Here is a 16,006-nt window from a genome sequence, read left to right as displayed (position 1 = left end):
GACTTTTGTGTTTGACTACAGATTTATGCTTACATGCTTCAGGACACTGTTGTTATTTTTAAGGTGTTTTGGTGTAATGGATGTTAGCAAAGGGACTTATTGCCTCTGAGTTAGGTTTGAAGTAATTGATCTTGGTACCTGTAAGCATAGAGTCTAATTTAGTTTGTCATTAAGATTTTAATCTTCTCTTTCATGTGTAATATAAGAGTTTATAGCATGAGTAAGCTCTGGTGCCTCTGAGTTGCAAGAAGTATATTGTAGGTGAAGCCATTGGCTACTGACTCTACAACAGATGTGGTCTGATTTCTGTTTGTCTTCGGTTGGCTTTAATACTGAGGATATGTGCATGCATGTTCTTTGCGGAAAGTTAAAACCTGCGCTTGTTTTATTTAACTGAAGTTAGTTGCAATGGAGTTATCTGGTTCCAACAGGTTATAATATAATATGGCCCTGTGGAGTTATACAAAGATTTATCAGTCTTTTTATTTCAAGTGACCGAGGCAATGATGCTGAAGATACCAGCCTGCTCTGTTGTGAGGCCACTACACTTTCATATAAACCAGTGCCAGTTGCTAGAAAAATGGTTAAACACTTAAATGTGTGACTGATGGTCAAGAAGTAGTATAGTCTTTCTTATAGAACACAGGACCACTATCCCTGGGATGGCCCAGCCATCAATCATTAATTGAAAACAAATGCCTTACAGCTGGATCTCATGGAGGCAGTTCCTCAACTGTAGCTCCTTCCTCTCTGAAGACTCCAGCTGTGTCAAGCTGACACAGAACTGGCCAATACATATGTGAACTAATGCACCCATGAGTACAGTTTAACATGTAGAAAAGAGATCAAGAAAGGCTAAATGTTAGGTGATGAGGATGGACTGAATCTGAGTAGTGGACATGAGTGAAAGACAATAGCAGGCTGATTTATGGTCACTGGTTTAATTAACTTTCAAATTCAGTTATACCTGCCATCTTCCTTTGAGTCCTGAATCGTATGTCTTTTGCGTACTGTAGAAAAAGTCTCTACATTAGTGAGTGTTTGTTCTCTCTGAGGTATACTTACTTCTACATTTTGGAAGATACCTGTTCACTGAGTAGACAATGTGTCCAAAGTCCAGGAACCCTGGCAATTCTTCTCTTCTTCCTGACAAAGTCTATGCTTATACTCTGTGTATTTTTCAGTTACTAGTAGCTAATGTAGGAACCTTTGGAACTAAGTGACTGCCAAATGCGCCGGTTCACCAAACCTTCGTGATATGCTGTGGGTTTCACTCATTGTCATGAAGGATGATAACACAGTTTTTAAAGCATAGGTGGATTTTTCCCTGTTGAAATGTCCTTCATGTTGGCATCTAGATAATGACAAAGTATAACTGGAAAATTCATAGGCTATGTGCTAACTTGAATATATGTTCAGAATATTTGATGCCGGTTTTTAAGTTAGATTTCAAACGTTTAATAATTTATCTGATAATTGCCAATACACATAAGTCTAATTTTAAAAGAAAACATGGGTGAAAATACACAAGTCCATCATTAATAAAACCAGCTGTATGCAATATTTAATATCTGAATATAATAGTTATTTATCACTTCACATCAAAGACTTTTGAAAAATGAAAGTGTTATATGTGTCTGCAAAAAATGAAGTTTACCAACCTGATGGAAGAGTCCAGGTGGGAGGAGTTATCTTAAAGAAAGGCAAGCTTTCACTGAGTCCTCCCCTACCTCATTGGTAGCTCAAGTCTCCAGGGATGGGAGTCAACTCTCACTCACTAATGCAATGTTTGTGAGTGTGCAGGGCAGGGAAAAGATATCTGCAGGAGAGAAAGCAGGACCAATGAGTTGGCAGGAAGACATCTACAGCAGTTTTCAGTGTGTTCTTTACATGAATTTTTAAAATAATTTAGATTTTCTTCTAATCTAATAATTGCTGTTTGGAAGAGACAATACATGTAGTAATTTCTATTAAGGAAACAATCTAATTAATGTTAATCTAAACAGTCAAAAATAATGTTAATATATTAGCCAAGATTTTTTAATGGAAATTGAATTTAGATAAAAGTATTAAATCAAGTACTAAAGCTTTTTTCCCCCTGTGGTCCTTAAAGGAGCACTACTTTCCTAAATTAGAATATCTTTAGTATTAACAGATTGCTGATTAAAATTTTAATTTATATTCACTGGCTTGGAATGAGGAAATTTGCAAACTTCTAAGATCTGTCAAAATATGATAACCTTGGCAATGATCTTAATGCAGGCATGGAGCCTCATGTTTTTTTTGGCAGTACTTTGAAATAACTATTGTTTATGTAAATTATTATTTGTACATGGTGATATTAATCTACATAATAACTATGGGAACAATGAGTTAAATATTCCAATTAATGCATTCAGTCACTGAAGTTAACTTTGTAATTCAATGAAAATATTTATAAATTACTTCCTAAAGTTGTTTACATGGTGTATTTGAATTTCTTCAAAGAAACCCCTTTGGGTGTTTTTTTAGCAATAATCTTATAGATTATTAGATAAGAAATCCAGGGATTTTAACTACTGAGTACAGAAAAAAAAATTAAGCCACTAATTCAAAATACTCATCATGTATTGTTGCTCCATTCATGGACAAAAAAATAATTGTACAATTCTATTTAATAAATTGCTAATGTAATACAAGATTACATCTTGCTTTTAGTGAGTTCTAAGAAATTCCAATTTATTTGTTTCTGTCTTAAAATGTTTTTACTGATTAAAACAGATATTGTCTACCATCTATAGTGAATGTTAGGTTAGGTGGTAGGTGGGGGACACATGGATTAGATAAATAGATATATAAGTGGATAGATACATCAATAATGTGTAGGTAGATAAATGGGTACATGGATGCATAGAAAAGTAAGAGATAAATAAATGATGGATAGAAAGGTAAGTGATAGATGTTTAGAGAAGGGTGCATCATACATAGATGAAGGATTGGTAGACAGATGATAGGTACACAAAGATAACAGGTAGATCTTTGTTAAAGATATATGATAAAATAGTTATAGATAGAAGATTGATAAATACATATGTGATAGATAAATTTGTTGATACATGATAGACAAGTAGATAATAGATGATCAAAGCAAGCTACACATTACAGATATCAAACAGATGATAGCTAGGTAAATGACAGGTTGATAACAAAAAATAGATAGATAGATAGATAGATAGATAGATAGATAGATAGATAGATAGAGTGTGTAGAAAAAGATACAGCTAGTTATTGATAGATATTGAGGTAGATCAAAGGACAATAGACAGATAGATGTGTCTATTATTATATAGTGCTCTTAAGCACATTTTCTAATCCTATCCTCACAAGGATTGTGGAAGGAAAGTAAAATTATCTGTTAGTATCACTTAAAGCTGACAGAGCCTTGACTAAAATACTTTCATTTTTCAGAATCCCACTGTGCTGCTCAGTGGCAGCAGAGTTAAGTGCAGATCTGCCTGTCTTCAGAAGTTGCAGGTACCAGGGACTGCTCATCCTCCAGATGCTGAACATTAGCCGTGAGATTTTGTAGACCAAACTCAAGCACATGCACACAGTATCCCTGCACAGTATGTTCATGTTGATCAAGATAGTTTCTGAGCAGGACTTGGTAGACAGACATAAGGGTCTAAGAATTCATTGTTCAGGGATGGAGAGATGACTCAGTGATGGAGAACATTTCCTGCTTGTAGAGTATCCACGTTCATTTCTTAGCACTCATAAAAGGCATGTCAAACAACAGTAACTCCAGCTTATGAGATTCTTATGCCCTCTTCTGGCATCTGCGGATACGGCACACACAGGTGCACAAACCCATTCACATATATTTAAATAAAAATAAGTCTTTAAAATGTGGGATTTTTAGAGGCTTCATTTTCCTCTTCTCTTGTTTGCAAAGATCTCAGTGGGTATCTGGCAGATATACAGCACTAGACTGTAATCAAAATAAGGCTGAAACAAATGGGATTCCTGAGGACTGATGGAATGGAGGAGCAGGCATAAAATGCCTTTATGCAGACAGGGTGCTTTAGCACAGGAGGGCAAGAGCGGGTTAGCTCAGTCCTGTGATTCTTCATTCTCTGCTTCCACCACATCCTGAAGTGCTGTTCAAAGGCTCAAGAGATAAATGCCTGCTGGCGCCAGGTCCTAAATGGAGGTTTTGGTCAAGCATAGATGAAAAGAGGTTCCTTCTTGGTGAGAAAGGAACAGGTGAAGGGAAATGGAGAAGAACAGACGGTGTTATTGGAGGACTGTGTAGGAATGGAAAGGGGGTGGCTTTGAGGGAAGGCGGGATCAAACTAGGGGACTCCTAGCTACCAGAACACCCCAGCAGTGAGCTAGGTTAACGCTGTCTTGTCCTTGAGACAGAAAACTCACACTGTTAGAGCCTTAAGGGAAGAGCTAGATCCTCTTCGATGCACTGTGAAATACAGGGCAGAGCTTGGTCAGTAAAAGACTCCACTGTACCTGTTTTCCAGCCTGTTTTTTCAGTAGGTGGTTTAATGTGCAGAAGGTGAGGAGAAGGAGACAGTATCCCCTCCAGCGACCCCTGTGTAGCTATGTCAGTTTCAAGGTCTTGCAAGGTGCCTCTTTGGGCCTTGCTTCTCTGTATTCTTAAGGGTATCTAAGGCAGCATATACAGGTATTGTTGGTGAAAAGCAGAGCCTCACCACAGAGGTAAGAAGCTGAGAAAGGAGAAGTAAGTTCTTGGGTGTGACTGAGTGATAGGTAACTACAGTTAGCAATGTATCTTCTGAGTTTTAAATAGCTGGGAGGTGGGTTTTGAGTATTTCCACCACAAATGTAACTATGTGAGGCAATTGGTATTTCAAATATATATATAATTTTGATACAATATATCCAGGAAACAAGAGTATCCCTCACACTCCTCAACAGGTGTGACTGTTAGGTATAAATGTGAAGAGAAATTAAATAGTGTATTTAATAGTGCTAATTATTTTATTTTCCTTTAAAACTTGAAAACTGGCTGGAGAGATGGCTCAGCTGTTAAAGGCTAGGCTCACAATCAAAAATAAAACCATTAGTGAGCCTGACAGTTGAAGATATAGTTTGAACCTTCTCTATAGTTAGGTAACTCTCACACATAGTTTGTATACAATGACTGAAGCACTTTAAAACCAAAGTGTTTCTACAATCTACAACACAGACACAAGAAATCTGTGAAGAGTGGTGTAGTTCAAGTCACCAAGGTAATCTCTTATTTGCTGGATCACTTGGTCACTTGTTACACAGTCATTTCTCTGTGCAAAACTGTCACATTTTCACGTAGCTCTCAACTCAGCCAAGAGAAGGGGGGTCCTGACGGAGCACATTCAGTTGATCCCCAAGATCATTAAGCAGCCCCCTCGCGTGGCAGGCTGGCATTTTTGTGCTGTGTCTTGCCTTCCGTTTCTGCCAGGTTTTCCCTCTGTCCTATCCCCCAATGGAAGATCTCTTGCCTGAGTATCTGCAGACCTGGCTTCATAAAGAGTGGTGGCCCTGCACTCTCCACACTTCACTTTTCTTGGGCTCCCCAGTGCTTGTGTGTGTCCACATGCAGCAAATACAGGACTCAGCCTGAGCTGTGCTGTGGAGCAGGAGGGATCAGCACAGGAGCTGGGGAACTATCTTCGGATTATGGTTGTGTGGGGGCAACAGCGGCTCTCTAGCCTGCTCATCCTGGCAGCCAATTCAGATTAAGACAGGAAGTGTACAGCCAGAGTGGAGCTCCCAGCCACTTCCTCTTATGACTTAGGTGCTGTGGCACTGGGGGGGGGGGGACAGGGGTCACACCAGTTTCTTCCTGGTGACAGCCCCTATCAGTTCTCTGTGTTCACCACGACTCAGATACATCTGTCCCCTTGACAAGGGTGTTCAACACCAGATGTGTTAGGACCCCATGTCCAAGGTTCTGCAGCAACCTTTGAAACTATTGCATTAGATCAGTTAAATCCCTCAGACCCTTAGGTGGGGACTAATCAACAGGCGTCTGGCTCAATGTTCTACTGTGAAAATAAAATATTTAATAACAAATGATGACCTTAACTGTTGGAATCCCAACAACTGAAGAATTCAGACATACTGGTAATGAGATGTTTCTTTCTGAAAGTTCAGCTTTAAGACAGTCGGGTTATGAGAAGAGGAGATAAGAGTCAAAAGAAAGCAGCCATGGAAAAGGCCTCCTGTGTGGCCCCTGCATGTCTGATGCATGGAGAAATTGTGACAACCTCCAGTTTGTTCAGCCTCATGCTCCTGCAAAGGACAGAGCCACAGCAGAGCCATAGCCACTCCAGCATTAGAGCCGAGCCGGAGCCCTGGGAACTGCACCAGCCTCTAGTGCAGTCATTCCTGAGTTGGTCTCATCTTGACTTGGATTTTTAGGGAGCTGAACCAGATTCCATCTATTCAACCTTTTTAGCCTGAGAGTCCTATAACATCTCTAGCTGCTGCCAACCACGACTTACACACAGGCACACATGCTCACATTGTCTATGTACCCACTATCACATTCACATACATGTACATACAAATACACACACACACACACACACACACACACACACACACACTCTCTCACCCACATTTCCATTGCTCCCTATTCTTTTCCTTCCTGAGGCATTATGGGAAAAGCCTCTTTAAAGCTCTTCTTTTAAAGAGAACAAGCCATTTTCTCCTGTGTATGCATCATCCTGGGATCCTTGGCATGCACACTACACTAAAGCAGCTTAGTAAAAGTGCTGATGAATGCTTGCAGAAGCACATAGGCACACCTGTGTGTGCCTGCCCTTGTGCCTGGTTCTGAGAACAGCCCTGTCTTTGCTGTGGTACACGAAGTTGCTTGGATGTTCAGGGGAGTTGACAGGGTGCCTGCCCTGTGGAGCTCAGTTCTCGCTGGGCTTAGAACGATGAGCAAGACCCTGGGCTTGTTTTGCCCTGTGTCCTTGCCCACTACAACAGCATTGACAACATTAGAAAGTGAAAGCCATAAAGCAGAGATTTCTGAAGATGATGTGAGCATTAATATTCTTGACTGGACCTCTGGCTCTTACCTGGAAATTCCATGAAAAGTGCGGCCAAGTAATTAAAAGTCCTTTGGTACAGTCATTTGGTTTTGTTTGTTTGTTTTGTTTTGTTTTTAATGGTTGAGTTAATCAATTCCCAAATTAGTGTTGTATTTTATTTCTTTTTTATTAATTAATTGAATTTACATCTCAGCCATAGACCCCTCTTTCTTCTCCTCCCACCCTCTCTCCAGCACCTCCTCTCCCCTATTCCTCAGAATAGAGGAGTCCCATATCCAAATGCCCCAGCTTATCTGTTCACATGAGGAATGAGTTTGTCTTCCTTTCCTGTGGCCTTGTAGGGAAGTATTTTAAGAGAAAGAAGTATGTATTCACTAAACCTGTGCTCCCAGATAGCAGGAATCTATTAAAAGTAGCAATGAAAACCAAGGTGATTCACTAGAAAAATCATCTTCAGAAACACCACTCAGAAACAAATAAGTGTGTGTGTGCATTATCCTTCCAGCCCCACCTTCTAATTAATTCTTACGCTATTAACATATTTCACGATGATGATAGTATGAACTTGGTACTGTAAACACTCATCTCTCATGATCCTGCTATTTATTTTTTGGTTGACTTCCTTCCAGCCAGTTGTCTCTGTCCCAGACAAATTGCTTTCACCTTCTCCATGGACACATGAACAGCACCTAACAATACCCAATCATAGGCAGCGTTTGAAAATTGTCCATCGTTTAAAATGCACCTTATATGCAACAAAGAATAGGTGGCTCTCCCCCATTGTTTTTCTCTTGTTTCGTTGCTTTGTCCTTAATGGTAATTAGAAAACTTTCTACACCAGAGTGCTCACTGGCTGTTCTGATAGTAGAGATGGGAAGTGTTTGTCTCTGTTATTTAAATGTGTGTATGTGGGTGAGTCTGTACAATTTGATGCTGGATTTCATCTCATTTCACATCTATGGCCAATGTGGCCACCAGACATGTTACTTAATCTTTTATTACCTCAGTTTCCTCATTTGTAAAATGGATGCATAGCACATGTCTTGGGTCACAATCTGGCTTAGCTGCTTCTGTCACTTCTGCAGAGGAAGCCTGGAAGATCCTCACCAGATGTAGTATGATTATTTCTAAGTAAGACCAGTGTGGTATTCTTTAATGCTGCTGTTTTTGTACTGATGTCCTCTTTTGTGTCACTGTTTTGGGACATGGCTTTACCTCCTCTTTATGCTTCTGTTTGCTTTAGATGACTTGAAAGCCTGCAAGGTGAGTTCAAAGAATGTGTGCGCCTGCTGATGTGTTGAGAGTCATGGGCCATTTGCTAATCAGCCAGCATCTTGTGTATCCTGGCTAAGGTTGCTTCACTATTGTTTGCATATCTCATTTCAGGTAGTTTTCTTCTGCTGCAGCTGTTTCACTATTGACTTGCACATTTATGTCTTCAAAAAATAACAAGAATATAAGATAGAAGCAACTGAGCAGAGGGGCGGTGCCTTTCCACACTTGATTCCAGCTAGAGATGGTTAGTTGAGGAAATAGGAGGAAACAACGGATTGACATCAATGGGAGTCAGGCAAGAAGAGGACATGGGCATTGTTCACTTTAAAGAAAAGGAACAAGTCAATCATGCTGAAAATAAGTGCTGGATTTTGGACCAAGATAAAACTCTGGGTCTTACAGGTCAATCAAGTCCATGTTACTTTACATGATAATTAGACATCTCTCCCCTTTAAAGGGCCTTTGGTCAAGCATGTTCAAACTAAATTAAATATAATCAGCTAATTCCATAACTAGACATGGACATTCTAAATTGTGCGTTACCATCCTGTTCTGGTAAATTCCGCATCAAGTGTATGACTAACTAAAAGCAAGTGAAATGTTTCCTTTAGCTACAGAATCTTGAACTCAGTCCACAGGGATCTGGCTCTCACTTCTGTTTGCAAGTTTCTCCCTAATATGTACATTCATTTTCACTGTTGGTCATGAGCCCAAGGTTCAGTGTCACTGTGTTTCACATGAGCATACTTTTGGCTTGCTATTTTGAAAGGTGTCCAGACCTTACTCAGACATTACCCCCTTTTGATTTTGCTTTTCTCCCTTTCCTTAAACAGAGCAGGAGAATTGCCGCCTGTGATCCCATTTGACAACAAGTATGGGCCTGAGCTCCCTGAGTCTCATATGTTGAAAGAGGGCAGATCCGGAGTGTCTTCTGCTTTCCCCAGATAAAGCACCGATTCTCTTACAGAACTTAAGAGGTTCCATGCAGGGTCACACCATGAGTGTGTGTGCATAGTCTTCATGACTGGTTGATTTCATTTTAGTTGTGTATTTCATTTCACAACATTTGGGGCTAACCAGGGTAATGCAAATCTCAATGAGAAGTTCTGTCAAATGTGTCCAAACATTGATCAGAATGAAATTTTATCTCCATAGAAATTTATGGAATCATCTTCATTCTGCAGATCTTTCCCTTAAAAGCTAATAATGTAGTTTAGGGATATAGCAAGATGATAGAATGCTTTCCTGGCATGTACAAGGTTCTGGGTTCAATTCCAAGCACCAAGAAAAATATGATTATGGAGACTTAAGTGAATAAGTTAAAACATTTTAACATGAAATATGTAGAGAGAGTCCAGGACTTTTCAAGCAGTATCAGCTTTTGTTTTGCACATTCCCTTGTAGATATTAAATGTGGATTTTGAATGTGATCTATACTTCGTTCATACCCTTGAGGAAGAGGAGGGGAAACCACTGCTGTATGAGGTTCAACTTGTAACAAAAACCTATCTGTTCCTGACACAGCATTGGTTGCCATTTAAATCAAATACATCCTCAACTTAGGTTTTGTTTTCCAATCAAGCATACGCTTTTCAAAAACATGTTTTTTAAATATTAGACTGCTGGGATGAAAAACTGCGTGGAAAGGAAAGTGGGCAGGAGAGTGACAGCTGGTATGTGGGACATTTGAGTGTCCCGCAGTTTCACAGAGCGTGGGAGGAAAAGAAACTGGAAGCTGAAGCTAAAGGCATCACAACACTGGGTATTTTTCTGACTTAGTGTGTATGTCAGGGGTGGGGAGTGAGGGGAGGGATTTTCAATACTTTCCATCTGAGGCTGCAGTTTTGAGGCTTCACGCTTATTCGGAGCCCTCCTGTATACCACACTACTCACACACACAGGAGAACCTATGTATCCGCTTCATTTTCGAAGGAAATCTTGGATCCATAAATCATAGTTATAACCACATTGTATGATGACTGTAGCTACACCAAATTTATAATTTTAAATATTCTCTAATTAATTTCATACATGTTATTAGCTACTTCTGGAAAATAAGCCAGGGCAACTTTTCAATCCTGTGCTTCTGTTTAAAATTAGCACCTTGTATTCTTAGCTTAATGAGACTTGCACACACTCTACATGAGGCAGAATACTGGATTACAATGTTACCCAGGTAACATTTGGGACATACTATCAGTTGTACTTTTGCCACATTTAATGTAACTGTTTGTCTCCATTTTCAGGTTTCCAACAATTTGCCATCTCACCTCTTCAACTACAGGGGCTCTAGCATAGCTTTTTAAAAGATAGTATCCACGTAGATTCTCATTCCATCCTTAAACTGTTGGAGCTGTAGAGAGAGTTTTCCTATTACTCTGACATCCATCTGCAGAAGGGAGATTCACTATACAGGCCCAGGCTTTGTTTCCAAGATCTTCAAGGGTTAGTTACAGCTGTGACTCTGTCCTTGACAAAAAAGGAACCACAGCTGATATTTGGATAGTTCTAGATGAAGGAGGTGCCCCAGTAAAGCCGTATGTGTGAAGACAGGTGCTGTGGCTGCAGGGTTATTCTGGCAATAGACCCTGCTGTCTTCTTCCCTGGGAAGGAATCTGTCCATCCCTTTCTCTGTTTGGCTTCACTCATTTTTTAAGATGTAGTTTTAAGTTATTCTTTGAGAATTTTCATACATGTATATGGTGTTTTTTTTTTTTATCATACCCACCTCTTATCCTCGCCTTGCATTCCTCCCAGAGGCTCCTCATGTTCCCCACTCCCCACCTTCATTCCAGTTTTTAAAACTAACCAATCACTTTCAGCAATCTCTGCCAATATGCACAGAAATGCAGAGCCATCCAAGGTAGCATGCACAACCTATGGGGGCCACACCCTTAAAACACAAACAATCTGACTGTCTTTTCTCTAGTGGTCACCAGTAGCCTCTCAGGTATAACTAGGGCCTTGACAGTCCCTTGCCTTTCCATTTGTCCTCACTCCTTAGCTCCTCTAGACAATAGAAAACCCATCTGAATTTTCAGAGGAGTACTGACCTTCAACCTTGTTGATAGCCCTGATATGAGCAGCAGGTAAGGTTTGATAGGTGTCTTCTTCCAGATGACTCAGGAGTTTGAGGGGATCAACTTTTTCCCCTATTTCACTGGACAGTAGACACTTCCCCTGGTGTTAGTTGGATGTCCAGACCACATTCAGAATCCTCCATTGAGATTCGTGGAAGGCAAGACAAGCAGGACTCTCTGTACTCACCTTGACTGTCTAGTCACAGGTTCTTAACTGGCTCACTCTTGTGTTTTTCCTTCAGAAGAACATTGACTACCCACAGATGTCACACTGAGATACTAGGTCCAAAGTGCTCCTTAAACTTCTTAGGGGCCTGGGAAGATGTCTCAGTATTTAAAGCACTTGTCACAGAAGCAAGAAGGCCAGACTTCAGATCCCCTGAAACCACACAAGTGTCAGGTGTGTATGGCAGCCCACCTGTTATTCCAGCCTCTCAAGGCAGAGACAGCACACCCCCAGCAAGTTGGCAGGGGAGAGTAGGATTGGTGATATATGGATCTATAGTAGGCCCTACCTCAAAATACAAGGGGGAGAGTCATCTTGGAAGATTCTCCTTCTTACCTTGGACCTCCATGGGAACATGTCTATGCATGCTTATGTTCCTGCCCACATACATACACATGAAAATAAAAATAAACTAAACTTTACAGAGTGATACAGTTCTTTTCTTCTACCTCACCACTGCCCAGAGAATGGAGTATAAAAAGATTTACCAAGAGGGATGTGGTGACTAGGATGGAGTACTTATCAATTGGTGGTAGAGGGATCAAGTTTCATAGGACATTTAGTGCTCATCCTATTTCCCTAAATCTTGCCACTTTGAATGTGGTGGATTGACAGCTGGGAGCCCAACTGTGCATGCTTTGCATTGTTTTGATGGTGCCATCCTCGGGCAGATGTGCCCAGATTCCTGTTATGGCTTCCAGAGGTCGCAGGGCATTTCACAGTCTGAGACCACATCAGGGAAAAGCACCTACTTGGCATAGCTACATTGTGATAGTATATAGTTACATTCCCCACCATCTGACAGCTGTTGGGTTCTTCTGTGAAATGAGTTAGTGCTGCCATTTCACTAATAGACAACAAATAAAATTGCTAGCATTGTCTCCTGCAGGCCGCTCTAACAGATTCTGTCTAACTGCCTTGCCTCTGTGCTCCTCGTGGCTGTGCAGTTCCAGGACAGGCTGTGAGAACAGAAGGCATTTCTTGGAATATTAATCGAGGCAAACAAAATAGTGTTCAGAGCAGCATGGCTTAGGATGGAGGAAGATGGTGCCCACATGTTTTCAGCTAACCTGGCTCCTTCCTGAGGTGTAACTAGGGGGCATGGGTGACTGTGCAAATGCAGCGGAATGCATTGCTTGTATTTTCTGACATGCTATTTCTGAGATTAAAATAAACAAAAAACAGAACACCAACAACAAAAAAAAAACAGATACCACTCTGCTGTGTGGAGTTTTCATATGAGGAAGGTCTTGTGTTGTTGGGTCCACATATGCATGGGGCTCTCAGATGACCACTTGTAGGATTTAGTTCACTGCTTGTACTGGATCATCAGGCTCAGTGGCCAAACCATCATCTACTGAGCCACTCAACACACTACACTTCCTGGCACAGGGTAATGCATTGGTCAGCAAAACTATGTTCTTTGGCTTATAGGGACAAGAACTTAAACACTTTTTTTTTGTATACTCTAAGTTTTGAGTATTTAGTTAAGTGGATTTGATTAAATGGGGCACAGGTATTTCACATAACTTATTTTTCCTCTTTATCCATGAGCATTAAGGTCCTCAGTTTATGAATGTAAGCCTATGGTGGGGGCTGCTATGTCATGTGCACACACTAGGAAGTCACTCATGTTAGAATTTTAAACCATTCTTACTCCCAGAAAATTGAGAAGCCAAACACATGACTGAGCCAGTGGTGGGCTATTCCTTGGCTATCCCAAGATCATCATTTTCCTTTGACGTCCTCAGTATGCCGAGCATCCTGGCCTTGAGCAAGCAACTTTGCAGAAAGCACACTGGTATGTTTTGCCTGTTCCATAGATGCCCAGAGTAGAACCCACATTCTCTGTAAAAGGTTTACAAACATGTGTTCTATTCAGGAACAGGCTCATAAATGAAATAAATGTTATGATGACAATAAAATGCTTAGGAAATGTCAGGTAGGCATGATATAGCAAGTACGTCTCAGATGCTAGCTGAGGAATGGTGAGAGCTTGGCTGTGATATGCTGATAGTTGACTGGCTGTGAGGTCAGACACAGGGAATGGAGGATTGTCCAGAATAGTTAGAATCTGGATTTGTAACAGTCAAACTCTCCACAGCCACAAAGAAAAGTTCTGACTGGACAGCATTGTGGACTCCAAATGTGGGTTTGGGAAGAAAATTCACCAACTTATGGAGGAAGAGGACTGTCGCCAACTTCAGTAAAACCCAGAGACAGTCCATCCCTAGACATCACAGCACCTCTCTGAGATGTGTGGTTTTTGCTTATTTTGTAGTATGTTTTTATGTTGGAGGAAATACTCTTTACAGGTTGAAAGCATGACAACAAAGTAGATTAGGGAGGATTCCAATGCTGTGAGGTAGAAAATGTGGCCAGAGGTGAGACATGGCTTGGTGGCAGCAAGACAATTACATTTCTACATCCTGTGCTCTAGAACATATGGAGATGAGACAAGGTCTGCTCCTGGGCCCTGAAAGGAATTGATGAAGGAAGGAGAGTCACATTCATTGCAGGACATTTCTGATGAACACATAACTCTCCTATTTCAAAGTCAAGCTGTATGTGAAGCAGACAAAGAAGCCTTATCATTAATGAATCTTTATGTGTAGAATATCATTGCCTTCATGGAAAAAATATCCCATTGCAAGCTCAGGGCTGTATTAACTTTCAGATTTTAACACAGACAGCAAATTTGAAGACTCATTTCTCTCTTAAACACACTTTAGAAGTCATCCTTAAAATATTATTTATAATAAGTTCCAAAGGTTTTGTTGTCCACTCAGTCAAGTCCTGCATGAAATGATAGGCACCGGTAAATCCACATTGGGTTCAATTCTCCTTTACCTAAGGGAAGGGTGAAGTATTTCAAACGCTCTAATAATATTTTAATAAACGTTAGCACAGGAAGACTTTCTTACAAAGAAAAATCTGTATATGATTAGAGAGGGCATCTTAAAAAGGAAGTGTACATTAAAGATAAGGGGAAAGTGCCTGAAACAGGCTAAAATGTGCTCTGCATTAAATTTAAACACTCCAGGCCTGCAGGTTCCTCTGGATTCCCGCCACGGCACTCTACCCCACTGGCTCTAATGGAGGTAATTGCTGACAAAACTGGCCCTGTGCCCTCCCTGAAAGACAGAGAGGGCAATTTTTTCACCAGCTTCATTTGGGCTTGGGATGAGGTTGAACACATGATTTACTTGTTGCAAATTCACTGCCCTAATATTTATGTATATGTGCACAGGAACACATACATGCACACATTCACATAACACACACGTTTGTACATACATGCACACACACACACACACACACACACACACACACACACCTGTACCCTGGTGCATCATCAGAATGGAGCAGGACTCCCAGGGCTTGGTAAATCATGAGCACATACACAAACGGCTACCAACAAGGCCTGAGTACCATGAGTTACAATATGCTCACTTTAATTCATGGGATCAGAAAGCCAGAACCTCTCCCAAGTCTCTCGGTTTCTACCTTCCACGCCTCTGAGGAACACCATCGTCAACTTGTATTTATTCAGGGATTATGTTTCAATATGCTATACATCATCAGATGTGAATTTCTATAGACAAAGCATACACTATTTGTATTTAGATCTCTATTTTGGCCTGGTGGCATTTCCTACCAGTTACCATGGTTTCTGGATGCACATGTCTTTTGTGCTCCAGTAGACAGGGTGGAAAATCAGCTTGGAAGGAGACCTTGCAAACCGGTGCTACGACTTGGCAGAGATAGCCAGAGCACTGGGTGAATTACATGGTATGCAGCCAGTCTTCACCTTCTCATGGACCTTCAGATAGGTGATTCATTTCTTAAGGGAGCTTCTAATCCGGTGTCCATTTCTGCTCACATTGTTGGCGTAGAGATCTTTTCTGAGTAGCCTGTGGGACATGCGACATCCCATAGACTCCATCAGTGAAGATAAGGAGACTGGTGGATGAAATGAGATACTTCCTCTGCGTCAGAAGAGTTCTCTGAACTCCCAGGGGAGTTCATGTCATAAGAAACTAAGCCCAGAGGCTGTAGAGATGGGTCACGAGTAGTTACGAGCCCTGGCTGCTCTTCTAGTGGACTTGGGTTCAATTCCCAGCACCCACACGGCAGTGCAAAACCATCTGTAACTCCAGTCCCAGGGTATATACCGCCATCTTCAGATCTCTTCAGCATTGCATGTATACAAATATACGAGCATAACTCCCACACACGTAAAATTAAACATAATAAAGCAAACTGCACAGACACATGATGGTATATGGAGCAGCAGTGGGTTCAGGCAGGTTTTAGATAAAAAATACCATGAGTCATGATAAGGACATCAGACTGCAGCCTGGAGA

The 16,006-nt window shown here is 40.9% G+C and overlaps 1 protein-coding gene across 2 annotated transcripts in view; it reads left to right on the top strand.

Moving 5' to 3' along the window:
* The window catches only part of Csmd1 (CUB and Sushi multiple domains 1), a 1,585,983-nt gene that overhangs the window by 474,142 nt on the left and 1,095,835 nt on the right, over positions 1–16,006 (top strand). The window lies entirely within an intron of this gene.

Source organism: Meriones unguiculatus, chromosome 4, assembly GCF_030254825.1.
Source record: "Meriones unguiculatus strain TT.TT164.6M chromosome 4, Bangor_MerUng_6.1, whole genome shotgun sequence".
In the NCBI taxonomy this organism is placed as follows: Eukaryota; Metazoa; Chordata; class Mammalia; order Rodentia; family Muridae; genus Meriones; species Meriones unguiculatus.
Note: the sequence above shows the minus strand (reverse complement) of the source record. Positions and strands in the feature narration are given on the sequence as shown.